Source organism: Helianthus annuus, chromosome 6 (assembly GCF_002127325.2).
Source record: "Helianthus annuus cultivar XRQ/B chromosome 6, HanXRQr2.0-SUNRISE, whole genome shotgun sequence".
NCBI lineage: Eukaryota > Viridiplantae > Streptophyta > Magnoliopsida > Asterales > Asteraceae > Helianthus > Helianthus annuus.
The window spans coordinates 26,277,954-26,299,459 of NC_035438.2; positions in this window are offsets into that span (position 1 = coordinate 26,277,954).

The window sequence follows — 21,506 nt, forward strand, 5'->3', positions numbered from 1 at the left end:
CTCTCTTTTTCTTTTTCAGAATCAGAACCTGGCTTTCTATCATTCAAACCCCCCCTTGAATGATGTTCTAACAATCTTTCAGGATCAGAAACTGGCTCTATGCATCTTCAGACTTCCCTTCCACGAACACTTAAAGTGTGTTGGGATCGTAGTCTTGCTCAAACTCTGCTCATGCTTTGCAGTCTTCACATATTCAAGATCGAAACCTGGCTTTCACATAGCCGTAACCTGCAGATTTTCTACCTCAAAATAAATTTCACAAATTTTAAAATTTGACAAATTTATTTTCTGCTAACCACTTGTAGAACCAAATTCAAAACATCATCTTGAAATAATATTACATTTCACAAATTATCTCAACCTGTTATCATTATTTTCCATTCTGAACATTTTTCTCTCAAATTTGTTCATCATGTTTAGCACTTGGAATTTTGAAAATCGGCTTTTCATCATCAGTTGTCGAAAATCTTTTTGAATTTTTCAAAAATTTATGCTAAAACACTCCAAAAATCTTTTTGGATTTTTGATTTTAAAAATGCAGAAAAAAAAATATTTACAGACAATATTTTTGTGAGTTTGTGTAAGAGGATCATATCAGTTTATGAGACAAATCACCAACACCGTTAAGCTTTTAATCGTTTTAAGTTTTAAACGATTCACGTAGATTGTCAGTATACTGGTCCACTTAAATTTTTACACAAAGTTCAACTGATTCAAGATACGAAATTAATGTTTAATGACTTAAACTTATTCTCGTGTCCCACCTCAGAATATACCCCTGTATCCAGATTTCTATATTCAGTCTTACAGGTGAATGTACACTAATGATATCTGTAAACGGGTAAATGCGAGACCATGAGAGCTCAGGTTAGAACTTTCGTTCGTACAGAGAGATGATGGCTCGTCTTTAGGTGTGTCCCGTTTGGGGATCTTTTCTTCAACAACACAGGATTAACATTTTTCAATGTTTCATCATTTTTTATGCTGAGGGTGAGCTTTATGATTAAAGCTTATGCAAAGTATTATACGAGGATTAGGCTATTGCTCACGCAAAATCAGAAGTCCTGGTATAATACCCCAGATATCACCACGCACAAAGACCTAGTATGTCAGAAATAGAAAATCTTTCAAACAAGATTTCGGGGGTTACCCATATATCCGAGAGATGTTCCCCACGAAATAAATAAGTTTTTCGAATTTAGGTTTATATCTCGAAAACAATCTACTAAATGAGTAAAAACCTACTGACACATCCTCAATGAGATCGTTTATTACATTTGACCTTCCAAATCTTTAGCGTGCTGTGATAGTCCACTGATGTACTATCATTTCCTCGTTTTCACAACAAAACTCATATTTATTTTTTCAATGTTTTTGGCTTTTTCTGGTTTTAACATGGTTTTGGATTTTTCAAATTTTCGAATTTTTCTAAAATTTTACACCCCCTAAAATCAAAATATATTTCAATTTTGATTTTTCAGGAAAATTTGAGAACAAACTATACAAGAAACATGACAACTGATTCGAAATGCTTCAATTCGCCATCCACTTGGCATAAAAAATCAGAACTCCCCCTTACAACAAACTATTTTCATGTTAAGATTTCAAAACACTTAAGTTTGTTTTAATCAAAATGATTTTTCTGGAAAATGAGTTTTGTTGATTTTTCCACTTGTAAAAATGGGGTTATGATCATCACTTTGTTTTGAAAGTTAAATCAAGTTCAACTTAATGACCTTGATTAACCACTTGTAGGTGAAATGTCACATGTAGGAATATGCCAATTCCTACTCCACACTTACCAACCTGGGAGTTCCGGCAAGTCACACTTGTAGAATTTTAACAATTTTAAATCTTTCACAAAAACAATTTTTCAAGAATGATGCCGATTCATTCTCCACGATTACCAACTTGGGAGCTCCGGCAAGTCAGGAATTTAAGTAGAAAAAGCTGTCACCCAAGCCTGACCAGCCTTGGGTGATTTTGACTCACATCTATCCCACCATCTTTTTCATTTGTAAAAATCTTTTACACCCTTCACTTTCCCATCAACCATCTTCCCGAAGATATGTTTATCATTTCCATTAAACACCTTTTCAGCATCAAAATCTTTCTTACTAGCAAAGAATTGATCTGAAATCTCAGTTTTACCAACTTTTAACTTCAAGTTTTCTTTTGACAGTTTTGGAAAATTTTCCTCATTCATTTCTGGAACAGAGATCTCAACATTCTTCTCAACTGATAGCTCCTCTGATTTTATGGAATCAGATTCATCGCTAGAACTTTCATCTGAACTTTTGACAACCCATTCTTGTTTGTTTAAGTCAACTTTTCTTTTGTAAAACCGTTTCGATATTTCATCAGTTTTGAAATTCAAATTTTCAAACACCTTAGATTTTTCAGTTGGTTGTTTCTTTGCATCAACATGTTTTTCTCTCACTTTTGAGTTAAAAGTAACTCCCTGTTTTGTGTTATTGGACTTTGGACAATTCCAAGCTATATGCCCAACTTGTTGACATTTGAAACATGTTCTTCTGTCAACTCTTGGTGCAGACTTTCTCAAAACATTCTTTTTCCTTTCTGCAAGAAACTCTTTGTTTGTCTGTCTCCAGAATGGTTTCTTCTGTTCTTCTTCTGAACTTGTACCTGAAACAAATTTCGTTTTTGGTTTATAATTTTTCTCATTTTTATGATTTTCTGGGGGAATGAAACCTAATCCCTGCTTTTTGAAATTACCATTATGGTTTGGTTTCTTTTGATAACCAGAACGATAACTGTAACCTTTTTTATTCAATCTCTGTTGAACTCTTGAAGTGTACTTTTTAGGTTTTTCATGAAGATTTAAATCTTTTATTTCAGAAATATTAATTTCTGATAATTTGAAAACCTGTTTGATCATTTCAGTTTTGACACTTCTTATTGAAAATTTCTCATCAGAATATAATTTGTCTGAATCATTCAAAGTATATGCCACTTTGATTGGTTCGTCATTCAAATTACATTTTGATAACAAGAATTCTTTATTGTAAACCCGTTTGACCGGTGAACTCGGACTCTTTTCTGATGAACTCGGACTTTCAGATTTAGACTCCGACTTTGACTCTTCATCCATATCCAACACTTGATCGACCACTTTCTTTAATAATTCAGACTCATGATCAGTGTCAGATGCTGTGAATGTGACATCAATGTTATCTGGTAACTCATCAATGGTTTCAGACTTTAACTTGATGTTGACTGCCTTTTTTAACCGTTCCTCATTAGGTTTTCTTGGAGCATGACTTTCATAGATTGGAGGCGGACACTTGTTATACTTGATGCTTTGTTTCTTACCAGTATCCTCTTCCATCTTTTTATCTTGAAAAGCTTCAAGACCTGCAACAGTAGGATAAACTCGATCAATCAAATAATCACAAGTTGTATAACTCAACAGCAATCGTTTGATTCTTTCACTTTCTATCTTTTCAAGTTCCAGATCCTGCTTCAGCTTAGCACAGTCTTCAATATACTCATTGATGACCTTCTGCTTTGTCATTAAAGTCGAACTCATCATTGTCTGAGCAGCTCCCATTTCCAGGTTTGTCTTGTTCAGACTATCAAATGTCTTGTTAAGCACATCATACGACTCTTTCACATACTTCACATCAAACAACAATTTTTCTTTCAATTCTTCAAGTTCACGAATCTTCTTGTCTTTTTCCTCGCAATCTTTGCATGATTCCAGACATTTCAGACAAGGTTTTGTAACCTCAACTATCTTTTCAACCTTGATAATCTTCTCTACAACCATCTCAATCACATTTTCACTTATTTGTTCTTCATCAAATTCTACTTTTATCTCACACTCTTCATCTTTGATCTTCTCTGTCGAATCTTCTTCAACTTTTTCTTTCTCTGCTTCCATTTTTGCCTTTTCTTCAGCAATTTTTCTTGCTTCTAATTCTTCCCATTCTCTCTTCAGTCGAGCAGCCTTTTTCTCTTTCAACAACTCGCTCTTATCTGCAAAAAACAAAGTAAAACTGTAAGTATCCAGACCTTTTCTAGCTTTATTGATACTCTTCTTCGTCATCGGTGTCTGCATCAATTCCTAATTCACTAAAAATTGGTATTCTTTTTAGCCTAGATTTGACTGACTCTTCTTTCATGATTTGAGCAACATAAGCTGATTTTTCTAGGAATTCTTTATCTGGACAATACTTATCCCAGCTAAATCCCTCTGCAACTTTTTCATCATCCTGATTGACAAGATAAGCTTTCTTCTTTCCATCCTCAATAGCACGGGACGATGACGGTTGTTTAGTAACCTGATGAAAAATCGATTTTTGATAATAATCATTGTTTCTAAACAAATCTTTTCTTTCGGATACTTCTTTCTTTTTGCACTCACGTTTAAAATGACCTTTTTCTCAACAACGAAAACAGGTAACTTTTGATTTGTCAAACCCTAATGTAGATGCACCAATCTCACGAAAATCATCTCTACCGGTGATTTGTTGGAATTTTTCTGCTCTTCTTACAGCACTGGCCAAACACCACTTGATATCCATCAACTCTACAGAATCAATTTGGTCATAATCCTCTTTGGTGAGCATTGGATTTCCAATTCGTCCAGCAACTAAGCTTTCATAAGACTCTAACATAGTAACAAGTGATGCCATGTGTTGCTTAGCCACTTCTGGAGAAAGATTTTGACCATTTTGAATGTTCAAAGTAACATTGCATTGCAAATTTGTTGAATTCTGTCGTTAAGGACTTGGTGTTGTGAAATTCGGATCAAAACTTGAATATGATGATGAAAATCCACCACTCTGAGTGACAGTACTACTATTTGATCCAGACGAACTATCAGCACTGAAAGCAGTTTTAACTTTTGGACTCTGAGTTACTTCAAATTTATTTCCTCTGTAGTATAAACTGACATCTTGTTGAGCATTTGGATTATTCATGATTGCAGTTTTCTGGATATCCAACTCATGTTCTTCAATTTTCTGAATGAACTTCGCCAGATTCATACTTTCGGATTTTCTCATATGTTTCAATATCAGCAAATATGTTCCCCATTTCTGCTGTAGTAGTGCATCGGCTAGCTTATCAACCCATTCGTCGTCGGTTTTTGTTATTTCCAATCTTCCCATTTCAAGAACAAGATGACAATATCTATCGATTGTCGTTTTTGTTGATTATCCTTCAAAAGCAACAAACATATCAAATGATTTCTTAAGTAAAGCTTGTTTGTTCTTTATCATATCAGTGCTTCCTTTAAACTTGTTAATCAATGCCAACCAGATTGATCTCGCGGTTCCTTGATGTTGAGGTTACACAAAAATATCTTCTTTTACGGATTGTTGGAGAAGACTAATCATCATTTTTTCACTAGTATATTTCAATTTCTCAGTCGTTGAAAAGTCACTAAAAGCTTTTTCAAGCCCATGTTCATTCTTCGGTTTAGCATAATCCACTTCCAAAGAACACCATGCATCAAATTTATAAGCTTGCACCCAGTTTTCAAAACGGTTTTGCCACCCTTTAAATTCCTCAATGTACATAAGCTTTGGAGGCTTTTGAGATGTTCCCGTTTCATTTTCAATTTCAATGGTTTCGACCGCAGAGATTGGAGCAGCTGGAGTGGTAGCAAATGTGTTGTAAAATTCCTCTTCCATGTTTAAGTAACCTGTTTCACAAATTCACAAAGTTCAAACAACAATGAAATTCACACAAAATGAGAACTCAAACGAAATGACTTGGTGCGAAATGAACAATTGATGCGAAATCAAGTTTGGTGCGAAATAGTCTCTTCAAACGAAATACACTTTCACACGAAATGCAGCTTTCAAACGAAATAGCCCTTTAGTACGAAATAAATGTTGATTTCGTACGAAATGAAATCTAAACTGTCTATTTCGTGCGAAATGAGTATCCAATATTTGATTTCGTGCGAAATGAAACTCAAGAATGTGATTTCGTGCGAAATAGATTCCACAGAGGTGATTTCATACGAAATCAGATTTTAAAAACTTGATTTCGTGCGAAATGATATGACAACTTCACACGAAATAGCCTATGTCACGCGGAATGCTGCTGACGTCACCATGATCGATCTGATTTTTGTTAGATTTACCAAGTTTTAGGGTGAAGTAAGGTCTAATTCTTTCAAGGATTGTTCAAATCACTGTTTCGTATGTTATGTATGAAATTCAATCCATTTTAACCGTGAAATTTTGTTAATTTCGAAAAATAAGGTGTAGAAGTCAATTTTTTGAAGAAAACAAGCTGAATTTGGTAAGAACTCTTCCTCCTGAGCTCTGATACCACTTGTAGGATCGAGAATCGACCAGAATGAGTCTATCAGAAGAGTTCTAATCAATTCAAGAGGCGGAAACTAATGAATTGACTTGGAAACAGCTTGATTCACTCTTAATTGTCTTGTTTTATTAATTTGACACGATTACAGATCAAACGACACGTTGGCAGCACTTCGGTACCGGAATCATCAACGTTACAAATGAATTCGCACGACAGGTATATATAGGTGTGGGTATTTCGCATGAAATGACACCGAACCTATTTCGTGCAAAATGGCTCAATCACACCCAAACCCTATTTTCCTCGTACAACGTGCCCTGATCTAACAATTCTATTACAAGACTCGATACAAGACGAAGTTGACAGACATATAGTATCATGAAAAGCTAAAAAGAGTGCGTTCTCTTAAATTAAATCTGCAGATAGATTTAAATGAACAGATTAGAAAAGCACAAGAATCAGTAATCAAGGATGATACTGAAAAATTAAAAGGAATGATCAAGGAATTAGAACAAGGAACAGATGGAATTTGGAGATTCCATAAGAAAAGGATGTGGATACCTAAATTAGGAAACCTACGTCACCATATACTAGAAGAAGCCCATAAGTCTAAGTATACAATGCATCCTGGAAGTGATAAGATGTATCAGGACTTAAGAAAGAATTTTTGGTGGATAGGAATGAAAAAGTATATAGCAGCTTATGTTTCTAAATGTTTAACCTGTTCACAAGTCAAAGCCGAACACCAGAAACCCTCAGGCTTATTGCAGCAGTTAGAAATGCCAGTGTGGAAATGGGAATTGATAACAATGGATTTTGTTACCAAATTACCCCAAACAAGAAAAGGTAATGATACAATCTGGGTGATTGTAGACAGGTTAACTAAGTCAGCTCATTTCCTACCAATGAAGGAAACTTTCAGTATGGAACAGTTAGCCAAGTTATATGTAAATGAAATAGTTTCATTACATGGAATTCCTTTATCAATTGTTTCTGATAGGGATAGCCATTTTACCTCTCATTTTTGGGCAAGTTTCCAGAGAGCAATGGGGACCAAGTTGAATCTAAGCACAGCTTATCATCCTCAAAGAGGCAGACAAAGCGAAAGGACAATTCAGACAATGGAGGACATGCTTAGAGCTTGTGTAATTGATTTCGGATGTAATTGGGACAATCATTTACCATTAATAGAATTTTCTTATAATAACAGTTATCACACAAGTATCAGTGCTGCACCATTCGAAGTACTTTATGGACGAAAGTGCCGAACCCCAGTCTGTTGGGCAGAAATTGGGGAGAAGCAACTATCAGGACCTGGGATAGTGCAAGAGACAACCGACAAAATTATTCAAGTCAAGGAACGACTAAAAGCAGCTCGTGATCGACAAAAGAGTTATGCTGATAACAGGCGAAAACCATTGGAATTTTAGGTAGGAGACAAAGTGTTATTGAAAGTCTCTCCTTGGAAAGGAGTAGAGATTCATCATGAGGGGAAAGCTAAGCCCCAGGTATGTTGGACCTTTTGAGATTATTAGAAGAATAGGACTTGTAGCCTATCAACTACAACTGCTAGAGGAAATGGCAGGAATACATGATGTATTTCATGTACCTAATCTCAAGAAATGCTTAGCTAATGAATCACTGGTAGTACCTCTTAAGGATATAGAGGTAAATGAAAAACTTAAATTTGTATAGAGGCCTCTACAGATTAAAGACAGGAAAGTCAAGAACCTCAAGCACAAGAGATTAGTTCTGGTCAAAGTGAAATGGGACTCCAAAAGAGGACCAGAGTATACATGGGAGCTTGAATCGGAAATGCAAAAGAAATACCCGCGTTTATTCCATTAGATCTCGAGGACGAGCTCTAAAACAAGGTGGGGAGGATATAACAACCCTCCAAAATATTTTCAACACCCTAATATATTTTAAAGTATCCTTATATGTCTTAAAATACACCCCATATGCGAAAACCGAGCCCTAATTACATTATATAATTAAAAATAAAATAAAAACCAGGATTTTACCTCGCTCGCGGGCCGCGAACGCTAAGCCTTCGGCCTACGTGGAGCGCAACAGTCAGGCACCAGGGCGAGCCCCCAGGCTGCCACGTGTCACTCATCGTGTCGAAGCTAGTTGTCCGGATAAGCAAAGCTAGGCCCTACCCCCTATGTCGCGGGCCGCGTAAGATGACCCTTGGGTCTTCGCGGGCCGCGAGGGACTGCAAGATCAGCCCTATAAATGGAGGGCATCGGCTTCAGTCCCAAATCGTTCACAGTTTCTTTCTCTCTCGAAATTCTACATAGCAATTATAATTTTCGGGCATAATACCCCCTAAATAATGAAGTTCTGCTCCGTTGTAAGTATCATAACCCCGGTTATGTATTAGATACGCTGCCCGATTGATCCAGGGTTCCGTAACGGCTGTCGTGGTTCTGCCCGACGTAGTCGTTGGAATGCTGTCTCGGGGAGGGTATTACTAATGTAAATATTGGGTTATTATACTAACACGTGTGCATTTGTGTATTTAATAGATAATCACCAGGAAACCTTAAAGGAAAACCTAAGACAACATTGTGAGTAATCTCCTTTTTGTTAATTGTTTTTACAAAACCTCACCTAAATTAAATTATATTAAACAGTTATTGAGTATTTGTATTCTACAATTATCGTCGGTATGTTGGGGTTTTGTATACAAAATTTGTTACTACCTTGCAAGGAGTAACATGACCACAAGTCGGGTTGATACTACCGTGGGTGGTAATTGAATAGATGGAAACAAATGTAATTGCGCGACCGCCCTCAATACTGTACAATGTTTTTTACAAAACTTGATTAAACTGAGATTCACTCACCAGTATTTCCCACTGACAAAATGTTTTTAAACGCGTTTTAGGTAACAAAATGTGAAAGCCAAATAGAAGTCAGTTGGACAGCACTGAAGGCTTGGAAAAGTGGCTATAAAGTTAACTAAAATAAAGAGATGCTTTTATTAAATAAAATATGGTTTATCCCTATGAAAATGTGTGTACTTAAAACCTAGGATTTTTCCCTCGTGTTTAATATTATGAAAGTGTGGTATTTTACTCTGATAAAATATTTCCTAACTACGGTCCTGATGTAATTTCCGCTGCCAAAATGACAAAACACAGGATACCACTGAAACTGGCCGCGGCCGCCCGTTCTCGGGTAGTATAGGGGACGGGGGTTGCGATACTTTCCCCCAAATATTTCTACTCCTTCATCGGTGAACCCTCAAGATCGCTAAAAAGGTATGATTTCTGTTAGATTTTGTTCTTCTATAATTCATGTTATATATGTTATACGTATACTAGATATCGGACCACTGTTCTCCACCGTCACCACCTCGTCTCCACGACCATCACCTCATCTCCACCGTCACCATCTCTTCTCCTCCTTCAAATTAAGGTTAGTTTATGTTTATTTTTGTTCAAAGATGTGAATGTTAGTAAATGTATGTTAGGATGTATGTTCAAAGATGTGAAGGTTAGTAATAGATGTGTAATTTTGGTATGTAAATGTGTATGTAAGGATGTTTGTTTGTGTATAAATGTGTATATGTGAAAATGTATAATTTATGTAAACTTGGTGAAAATGTGTGTATGTAAGTCTATGTACATGTGTATGTTAGGTTGTAATTATGTATAAAGTAAGTGTATTTGGTGAAAAATGTGTGCATATTAGTATGTATATGTGTATGTTAGCTTGTAAGTATGTGTATTCGGTATATGTATGTGTGTATGTAGGTGTATGTAAGAATGTAAGATTGTACATGTGTATGTTAGCATGTAAGTATGTATAAATTAGGTGTATTTGGTGAAACATGTGTGTATATTAGTATGTTTATGTGTATGTAAGGATCTATGTTTGTATGTAAATGCGTGTATCTTAGTAAATATATGTGAAAATGTATAATGTATGTAAACTTGATGAAAATGTGTGTATGTAAGTTTATGTATGTTAGCTTGTAAGTATGTATAAGACATGTGTATTTGGTGATATTGTGTGTATATTAGTATGTATGTGTATATGTAAGTCTATGTGTATGTTTAAGTTTCAAAATTATATATATATAGATATATTGTGTATTTGATATGCCATTGCTTAAAAGTTATTATATTAGTTTAAAAAATGCCCACTCGAAATTGAAATCATCATTTATATTGTGTATTTAATGTCTAATCAAAGTTTTAATGTTAAACAGGGTTTGAAGAATCTTGGTACGTACCGCAAAAGTCACACCGATAAAGATGGGAATTGGGTTGATGCGGTAGCCAAGCAGAATTATGTAAGTATTATTCTCTATAATATATATATATATATATATATATTTAATCATTTTCGTAAAATACAGCTTAATTTAGAACGCGAGATTATGGGCGAAGAAAGCGGCGGTTCTCAACCACCGACTGAGGTTGTCGTGTTTCAAAATGTGTTGGGTGATCGACGAGGATAGTTCCGGGGGCTTGGGCATAAACCTTCTTCCAATATGTCATCGAATGTGTTTAGTGCGCAACCTCAAACTCCACAACCATTTTCTGAGGTAAACTATACAATTTGAATTTAAAAAGTTATACAAGTCGCTATGAGCGCATGTTACTTTGCTAAAAATATGTTGGTAGTATGTTAAATGCTAATATAAGTTTTGATATGTATTAATTTAGGAATATGTTTTGAGTTTGTTCCGAACCCCGACATTTTAAATCAACTCGATTCCTATCTTGCTACGAAGGGAAAGCAAGCCGCAAACGACGATGACGATGATGACGACGACATTTTTTACAAGGACGATGAGGATGAGGATGAGGATGACGATGAGTATTAAGTAATATCTACTTGTAGTTTTCGGATTTATTGTACGGATATTTTAGGATGTTATTGTACGGATACGTTTTATGTGATTTTAGTATGTAAAGTATTATGTTTATTTAGTTTGTTTGTGTTGCGTAAAACTGAAAAATCGGCAGGTTTGTATATAATGGAAATATAGAAAATGCAGCAAAAATTTAAAAAAAAAAGAGTTTTACCGACGACTTTATTCCGGCGACAGATGTCGCCGCTATAGGGTTACATCAATAGCGGCGACACAAGGGCCTTTACCGTCCAAGCGTTACCGGAGACCTCTTAGCGGCGACATTTGTCACTGCTATTATCCCGTTTTCTTGTAGTGAATACTAGTATTAGAGCTTGCACTTTGCAGCAGGGTCGTAGAAGGGTGCTAGTGAGGATGTATTTTTTACATATATCGATATATTATTATATACCGCGCATGATTTAATCTATAAGGTGGTAAAAATAAGCAATCAACGCGGTTAAACAAACATCTCTAGAGTTAAAAAGTTAGCCTTAACTATATGTAATAAGGTAAATAAAACAATAATTAAATTTGTTACTTGATATATTGAAGGGTTAATTTTGATAATTGAAGGGTTAGTTTAGACCATGTAGGTTTTAATCTGAATAATGGTAAAAATAAGTAAGCAAAACATGTCTAGAGTTAAAAAAAAAGTATCTTTAATTATAATAACTTAAGTAAATAATAAGTAAAATAAAAAAAAATAAATTAAATTATAAAAGATAAAAGAACAAATATTTGTTAAAAAAAAGAGCTTTACTAAACTTTAAAGTAACTCTATTAAAGTTTAAAGTTTGAGGATTAAAACGTCAGTCTTTTTTATATGATGTATGATAACTGTATTAAAGTTTAGGGTTAAAAATTTAAATTATTTAAAAAAATAACAATAATATTGTATCCTTAAAAATTAAAATCAAACCAATAAATCTTATTATATAGAAGCATTAAATGTTATTATATTGATTTAACACTGTTAACAATTGAAAATATTAATATAGAATATAAAATAATTTCGAGAAAACAAGTTGTGAAACACTTCAATAGATAATAGTCATATATTGTATGCACTAACAAACGAGAATGAATTAGGTGGGAAATTAATACGTGCATAGCTACCAATAATTATGACAAGTTTTTTTATAATAACTTTATACACACTAACCTACTAATGGAAACTATGGTCTTATATTAATATTATTTCACTTAGATCAGAGCCGTCTCCGAAAATCAAAAAAAAAAAAATTTTGGCCCTGTTCGAGATAAAAAATTTGGGCCCTATTCGCAAATCTTCATATAATATAAACTCATCGATCATTCAATCAGATATATAAATACTAAAAACTCATAATACTACGATAATTGTTATGAAATAGATAAAACAAATTAACAAAAATAGTGTAGCAAAAATGATCAAAAGTATCAAACTTACTTTCTAAGCCTTTTTGATACAACTTCTCATTTGACCCACGAAACGCTAAGCCATATTTTGCAAGAAATTTCACAAGTGCGACAATCCGTAAAATGACTTGTTTCCATTAATCTTTTTCTTTTTTAAATCACAATTCACACGACGTCTAACACAAATACATTTAAAGTATAATTAAACATCAAACAAAGTTCTATCGTATATGAAATCAGAATCACATTTATACCTAAATAGTCAACATATGAATTATGAAATCAATCAGAATCAGTGAATCACATATGAAATCAGGCTAATCAGTTAAAATTTATACAATTATACCTCCTGCTGCAGTGCTGCGATGATGATTGAATGATCATATCAGGGCCGGCTAAAGGCAGTGCTGCGATGATGATGAATGGCTATACTGCGGTGAAACTGATATTGTGATTTTCGAATCTGGCAATAATGCGATGAAACTGTTACTGTTCGATCAGAAATCCTCTGGTGCAACCGCGACGTTTTGTTTCCTATATTGATGTAGGCGGCAATTGGGTTTTAATTGGGTTGGGTTATTGTTATCGGTTATTAATTGGGTTTTAATAATAGTTTGGGCCCTGTATTGATTTGGGCTATTGCTTTTATATATATAAAAAAAGTAAACTTTTTTTTGGGCCCTATAACGATTTGGGCCCTGTCTTCAGGCCCATCCGGCACCTGCCTTTAGCAAGCCATGACTTAGATAACAACTTTTTATAAATAAAATCTTTTTACTATTACAAAGAGCTTATATAAAAGTAAAACCTAATAAAAAAACACCAAGTGAGCTTATATATCAAAAGTACCACGTTTTGACCGTAGAATCAACAATCATGGGTTTTGAGTCCGTCAACCCTTCCGAATATGACACGATATTTGGGTATAAAAGCAACCTACCCTAAATATATTTTTCTTTCATTTTGAATATAACCATGTCAACCTCTAGCAGATTTTATAATTTCTTAAAAATACTATCTATGTAAAGAATTCTTAATATATTCTTTTGCATGTATTCTGGTTAGGTCAAAAAACAGATATTAAGTATTTGAAATAATTATTGATGTTGAAAATATTACTAGTATGTCTATGAGTTGAAGGAATTAAGTATTTGAAATAATTATGGGTTATTGGATTTTAATAATTCTAGGTTTCATCTGTTGGCTGATAATAATCCCAACTTTAAAAATTCACTCCAATAATTGTCCTTTAATAATCCCACCTAGACCTTATTGGCCCTTAATAATCCCACCTCAGAATATTCCCCCCACCAGTCCCACCTTTCACCTATTTTTCTTACAATAGTCCCCCCGTTAAAAAAACTTAACGGAGTTAAGCTTTTTTCCAAATTACAAACCGATTTTTTAGGGCTTTTGATCAGAACGATGATACGAGTCCATTAATGTAAAACTTACTTCGAAATGGTGCTCCAAGTGACTTGATTTTGGTTAATTGGAAATTTAAACACCCGAATTGAAGCACCGTTTTCATCGTTTGGAGCACCGTTTCGAGGCAAGTTTTACATCAATGGATTCGTATCGTCGTTCTAATCAAAAGCCCTAAAAATCTGTTTGTAATTTGGAAAAAAAGCTTAACTCCGTTAAGTTTTTTTAACGGGGGACCATTGTAGGAAAAATAGGTGAAAGGTGGGACTGATGGGGGGAATATTCTGAGGTGGGATTATTAATGGCCAATAAGATTTATGTGGGATTATTACAGGCCAATTTCCATATAATAATTTGGTCTACTCAATAGATTCAATTACACCTAGAGACTTCTTAATTGATTTAAGTGCACCTATGTTAGAAAAAAGATCAATGTCAGCCAAACTTTTACAAGTTGGGATTATTGGAGGGAATTTTTAAAGTTGAGATTATTATCGGCCAACAGGTGAAACTTAGGATTATTAAAATCCAATAACCCAATTATTATTGATGTTGAAAATATTACTTGTTGGATAACTTATTGTCCAATAGTAACGTATTTACTAGTAGTGTATACAAAACCTCACATACCGACAACAATTGTAGAATACATAGACTCAATCACTGTAAGTATAATTGAAAACATTTGAGGTTTTGGTAAAACAGTTTGTTAGAAAAAGAGAATGACTCACTCTGTAGACTTAGGTAATTCTACATTTCTACAGCTTCATGTTGTTCCTGATTATAGTCTATTAAAAATAAACAATGCACACGTGTTAGTAAGATATCCCAAATCACATTAGCCATATAACACGAGACAGAACTCCAACGAACTTAGTTAGGCAGAGCCTCAACATGCGTTACAGAGCCCTAGATCAATCGGGTAGGGTAACGAATTTGTGATCAGGGTTTAAAATACTTACAATGAGGCAAAGCTTCGTGTTTTAGGGGTATAATATCGAGCAGCTTTTAGCTATTATAGGGGCTTTGAGATAGAAAAATTGAACGAGAATACTAAGGCTGGAGGCCTCCTTTTATAGGCTGGAAACGGGCTGGCTTGCGCCCCGCGACCCATCTCTCTCTCTTTCTCGTGGCCCGCGAGAGACCCTAGCTAGGGTTTAGCTTTGGCAGCTCACAATGTAGGTTCGACACGAAGTGGGGACACGTGGCGCATGGATCAGCTGGCTAATAAGGGTCTGTCGCGCCCCGTGAGCCACTTAGTGGACTCGGTAGCGGCCCGCGAGTAACCCAATTTATTTGTTTTATTTGATTTATATAAAAACTAAGGTTGTAGAGTCCGTCTATGTATATTCAGGATATTTCAGGATTTAGGGGTGTTTCGAGGGTTGTTATATTATTACTGATGAAGAACAACAAAACAATGAAACTGAAGAGGTATGTTATTCAAATAATAAATTTAATAAAACCACAAAACCCCATGATTAATAAAATCATTTTTTTTAATTTAACATGCAATGGCTGATAAATTGGATGGGGCATACAAAGAATTAGAAGACTGCTACAATAAAATGAGCAAATTGTTAAAACAGTCAAAGATTGAATATCCAAACAACCTCTTGGTACACATTAAATACTCACAATGTCTGACATTCTTGGAGAACATGTCAAAATTTGTTGATTAAAACGCCAAGAAAGTGGCAGCTGAGAGAGAGAAGGTAAAAATGAAGGTGAGGATGAAAATGAAGCGGTAGTAGGAGGTGAAAATGAAGGAGAAGGAGATGGCAGGAATAGAAAATGCCATTGAATCGGAAACAGTTGATGAGAACGCCATTGAAGTGGAAACAGTTGATGAAAACACTAATGAAGTTGAAAAGGAAGGAGAAGGAAAAGGAAAAGGAGAAGGAGAAGGAGAAGGAAAAGTAGAAGGAGAAGGAAAAGGAGAAGAGGAAGGAGAAATGGAAGGGGAAGGAGAAGGAGAAGGAGAAGGAGAAGGGAAGGGTAAAGGGAAATAGAAGGGGAAAGGGGAGTAGAAAGAGAAGGGGATATGGCCGGAGAACAAAACGCCGAACGCTCAACTGCTACAACAGCCCCCATATATGATGATGATACGAATACTATATTCTCAGATGAAGATTTAAACGAAAACGATATTTAAAGATGAGATTGTGATTTCGAGACACTTGAATATCACATTTCCAGATACAATGGGGAAAAAATAATTAAAAGGAATATTGCTGAAGTTTTGGAACTGTCGGGACAAGATCTAAAACAAATGATTGAAATAAAAGAAGGCCTAGATTATCCAAGGATGGTGGATGAAGTGATTAAAGCAATAAAAAAAAATTTGCAACCTGCATAAGAGACCCCAAAAATGCCTGTATTTGATAAAACACCAAACATCCCCCCAACAAAAACACAATACAGTCAGGGGTTCATCGCTGAACTAGAAAAACTGAAAGGGAGATGGTGAAGAAAAGTGTTGACCAACAAGGTGAAGTGTTTAATAAAACGCCATGTGAGGAAGCATCTGCAAGTGGGAAGAACCTCTTGCAAATTTTTGAAAAAGAAGAGACACCCCATAAACCCCAAGATGAAAACGCCATCAACACATCACCACCCAAAACGCCAAACAGGTCAGATGTGCAAGAAAAGGGTGATGAGGACAAAACTCCAGACATCACAAAGTTGATGCAAGATAACACAATTTTAAACCCTGAAGAGCTGCCTAGTGATGAAGAAGCTGATCAAGATGATGAAGAAGATGAAAAATAAACGAAAAGACTGTGGGAGAAAAGGAGAAGAGATATACAAAAATGAGCAGGGCATGTTTGTCACCTTATGTAAGGAGGCAAGTGGTTATACATGAACCAAGGAAGAACCATGAAACCAACGTTGCCACATACATCTTCACTGGATGTGGTGAATACGAGTATTTACACTTCTCTCGAATAAAAATGCCAAACTTTGCATTTATCACGTTTACTTAAATATGCATGTAAAAACGCTCAAAACATCATGTCTTATAATAGAATAAGTTTGGATAACTAAAACGCCATATGATGTTTTTTCTTCAGAACTATTGTGTTCAAGATGGGAGGAGAGTTTAAACTCGCCAGTGTGTTTTGTGAGAGCATGAGACCAGGATTTGATGCACACATCGACATTATTCAATGTTCGGCGCATATCCTGAACTATAAAGAAAGATACAAGGCTCCAGAATCACCCTCAAGGTTATTTTGCACAGAAATAATGCTGGTAACTCTTTTGCTATATTTAATTGATGAAATTATATTAGGACATTGTTTTGTTGTTTAAAATGGGGTACTCAATATTATAGAATCGCCCGGCGTACGACGAAACGACGAAAGTAAATTATCGATACAAAGAATTCAACAGAAACATGGCAACAGTTTTGAAAAACGCCCGTTTCAAAGGAGACCAGAAAGATAGAAACATCATAGATTATGAACTGGTCTTCGTGCCAATAATATGGGCAAGACATTTCTATGTTGTCTGCTTCAACATAAAACACGACAGAGTTGATGTATAGGATAACAGCACTGCAAGGGATGACGACAACATTAAAGACAAGTATGATGGATGGGTGGGAAAGTTGGTAAGTATCTAAAAAACAATGTATATAGGAACTATATTATCAAAACGTCATACTAATATATGCAGAAAATGTGAAACTGCAGCACAGTGCTTTTGCAAACTACTTGCATCTTAAAAAACACCCAAAGCATAATATCATGAAAAAGGCGCCCGTTATCAGACAACAGATGGATTGGAGGACAACGTCTAACGTGGTCGACTGTGGGGTATTTTGCAATGAGGCATATGGAAACATATGTGGGGCAGATAGTTGGTTAGACATGTGGTCTGACAAAAGAAGATGCCCCAAATCAACTACAGCAAAGACAGCTAAATGAACTGAGGATGAAATACATTGTAAAAATCCTGCTTCATAGCGAAAATGAAAACAGAACACAAGTGACCAAATCTGCAAGAAAATTCTTGGATTTAGGGGGGAAAGAATAAATGAATTGTATCAAACAACGGACAAGAGAGTAAAAGAAAGGATGAAACAATATGTAGATTAGCTTAAACGTCATGGATTGTATAATTTTAATGTTAACTAATGTGTTTTGCTTTTTAGATTATTGCATCTACATGTTTCGTTGTGTGATTTTCGATAATATTTGTGCAAATATGTGAGAAATCAATGAAAATGCCATGATTAGTAATCCATAATGAATAATAAATAAAACATGTTAATGAAAACACCATGATTTGAATAATTAGTAAATAGTAACCATCGAAACATAAACAACATTAAAAAAAAGGTTAAAAAAACCAAATTAAAACAAGTAAAAAACACAAAACCGTCATATCTGTTGGATAACAATAAAATGCCATTGAAACATAAACGCCTTTCGAGAGAAAAAAATACTTTTTAAAAAAACGCCATTGAAAATTAGCATAACGATGAAAACGCCATTTCTATTGAAATTTGTTTGGAACGAAATTATAACGCCATTATTTAGCGGGACGTGGACAATGACAATCGTACCCCTGCACATAATTCAGCGCGCTTTACCACGTGGCCGGCGAGGATCCGTTCTCACTGTTTTCACTGTTTTCTCCTGATACCTTACATATGTATATATATATATATAGAGAGAGAGAGAGAGAGGGAGAGAGAAAGTGTATTGTTCAAAATGACTTAACGTACGCTACATACACGATGTGAAATCGCATGTTATAAAATAGCATGGATGAAATCGCATGTGATAATTTTGATGAAATCGCATGTTACTTTTTTTACAATTTCGCATGTGATAATTTTGATGAAATCGCATGTTGGTTTTTTGTAACAATTTCGCATGTGATAATTTTGATGAAATCGCATGTTAAAAAACCAACATGCGAAATTGTTATAAAAAACCCACATGCGATTTCAATGTGGGATGAAGATATGATGGCTGAGATGATCGCGTACGTAATGTAGGATAAGGGCTCTTGTATGTTAACCTAACACGCGCCCTCGAAATCACGAGCCATGTGCAATGTGCAGTGGTCCTCCCTGCACACCCTCATCAACGCCACTGACCATTACCTTTACTTTTGTTGAATGAATACTCAGGGCTGACTCAACCAATTTTGAGGCCCAAAGCGAAATAAAACTTGAGGCCCTTTTCGAATAATTTAACATCTTTAAACGATCAACTTTATACTTCCGATTTTAATTTGACATAGGAATATAGGAAGCAAATAACAAAACATATAAAAAGGAGAAACATAATTGTAGTTTCTACCTATTATTTCTCTTCTCTTTAATTCAGTATAATAATCATGGAACAAACCAACATTAATAGTGAATGTGTTTGAAAGATGGACTCCAACTTTGAAAACATGGTTTCAAAGGAGACTCCAATACACCACCCCAACTAACCTTGCAATTATAACATCTTCAAGAGGCTTGTCCCCCTAAAAATTATAAGAACTAGGTTTAAATAAGCTTGCCGCGTTGCGGCGAATTTCTTTTGTTATTTAGTCTGTGTTTACATGTGTTTTGAAATCACTACGAGCGTGTTGCGAACAGAAGTGCTGACAAGAATAAAAAGAAAATGTAGAAAAAAACACTAAAAGATAACCGAAAGAAAATCAACCAAAAAAGTTTTATGGTAACAATGTTGTTCGTATGAAACCCGTGGTCAGAGATGAGCAAATTGTTCTGGGTACCGGTACCAAATTTGCCGAACCGAAAGATCTTAAGTACCAATTCGGTACTGACTTTTGGCGTTCCTGGTACCGTTTTTTACCTTCATATATGGGTACCGTAACCGGTGTTTTCTGTATCAGTACCGATTCTATATCGGTTGGCACCGAGCTCATCCCTACCCCTGAAACTAAAAAAAGAAAAAATTAAAAGTTGAAGAAAATCATCAAAAAAAAAGTTGTGCAATACCGTTGTTCGTACAGTAACCGTGATCAGGGATGAGCAAATGGTACCGGGTAGCAGCACAGAATTTCCCGAACCAAAAGATTTCCAATATCAATTCGGCACCAACTTTTGGCGTTTTCTGTATTAGTGTCATTTTTTACCTTCATGTACTAATACCGAACAGGACCGTACCAGTATTTTCGATACTAGTACTGGTTCGACACCGGTTGACACCAAGCTTATCCCAACCCCTGGTATTAAAAAAAAAGATTAATGTACACAGACTTACCTCTGCTCCGTAGAAATAGAAAGGCTGCATCCAGTGAGACCCCCGGCTCAATTGTAGTTTTGTATCAAGCCTTGGACCTAAGACACATAACACTCAAACAATCAGGATAGAGACTGATTGGTGCATGTATCCCGTGTCTTTCAGCTATTAACATCACCACATGGTGTATGATTAACCATCCGCCGCTTTTAACGTTATTTTCATGAAATTAGTAAAGTAATGTTAAAGTTAGTACCATTTCACTTTTGCCCCCCAGGCGCCTACACATATATACATTATATGTACACACCGCAAGCGAGGCATTATCAAATTTATATATGAAATTAATATGGATATAATCAAATATAATATTAACATCCATATTAATTTCATATATAATTTTTTTTTAAATGAAGGCCTCAAAATTTTAGAGGCCCAAAGCCCTCACTTTACTTAAATGGCCCATGGGCCGGCCCTGGAAATACTTGACTAATAATATTTTACTATTTTCACATCTATCTATACTTTCTTTAAAAGGAGAAATCCCAATGACAAAAGAAAAGCTTACTTGGCAGCCATAGAGGCTGTCCAACAAGGCTCTTCTTATGTCATTTTTACATCATAAACCTTAATATTAAAAGAATTTAAATTTCAAAGCTAGCCCACATTCAAATTCCAAAGGTCTGCTCACATATAAAAGGGCAAAGCTCTGCCCACATACATTTCAAAACTCAACCACTGCCATCACTTTAAAATACATTCCTTCATCAGAGGTTTCATTAAAATGGAGGGTAATTTGAAATTCAAACTTATAAGGATATGTGATTTTCATTTAATGTCATCAGAGCTTCAATTATTCTTTCATTTGAAATTTAAAACTTTCAAATAAAACACTTTTCATCCCCATTCTCTCTCATTTTGCAACGGCACCAACAGGTAAGATTATTCTTCTTCTTCAATAATCAATCCTCACTTTCCTCTTTCTCAAATTGTGTCTGTTAGAAGTTTATCTTGACGTCAAATTAGACAAATATTTTTCTACTTTTTGATGAGATATATGAATATAAAGTGTAATCTTATATATATATATATGCTCTGTTGTAGATCATCAAACTACTTTTGAATTGCACAGAGAGAAATTAGAGAAAAAGAAAAGAGAGAAAGGAAGAAGAGCATCAAACTACTTCTTCATCTATCTACATTTGCTCAGATGTTATTCTAGGTAATGTGTTCCAACTCAGTTCAACATAATTCATACGAATCCATTGTTGTACTTCTTCATCTATCTACAT